A 577-nucleotide genomic window follows, 5' to 3' on the forward strand; every position below is an offset into this window, starting at 1 on the left:
TGTGAATGTTTGCTTGTAACCTGCAGTTGACTGGCGATCAGTTCAGGATGTAGCCCACCTCTCGCCCAAAGTCATCTGGTATAGAATCCAGCTCATCGGAACCCTAACGAGGATAAGCGGTATCGAAAATGGATGAATGGATGGATGAATGTTAATGTGGTCCAATCCATCATTCCATTTTTCTGTGGACATGCCTAATTTGGAGCCAAAATCACCACTTTTCGGGACCCCCCCCAAAAAAACAAAAAAAAAAACTGCATATTTGTTGAGCCATTTACATTGCATTGTCAAAGAGAGTAAGCCATTTTCAACACTTTGTACTGCTCATTAAATTGTAAATATAGCATACCCGCATGTGGACTGACCAATAGTATCGATTTGTGAAAATTTATGAACTTGACTAATTTTGGACATAGGAGGTTTCGGCCTGATGCAAGCTATATGATAATTAGAAATTTTGGTACAAAATGTAGCAAGAATCATGGAAGTTGACCCACATGATTTGCTTTTGCGGGCCACATAAAATGATGTGGTGAGCCAGATCTAGCCCCCTGGCCTTGAGTTTGACACCTGTGAA

The sequence above is a fragment of the Phyllopteryx taeniolatus genome, chromosome 7 (assembly GCF_024500385.1).
Source record: "Phyllopteryx taeniolatus isolate TA_2022b chromosome 7, UOR_Ptae_1.2, whole genome shotgun sequence".
NCBI classification, from domain to species: Eukaryota; Metazoa; Chordata; class Actinopteri; order Syngnathiformes; family Syngnathidae; genus Phyllopteryx; species Phyllopteryx taeniolatus.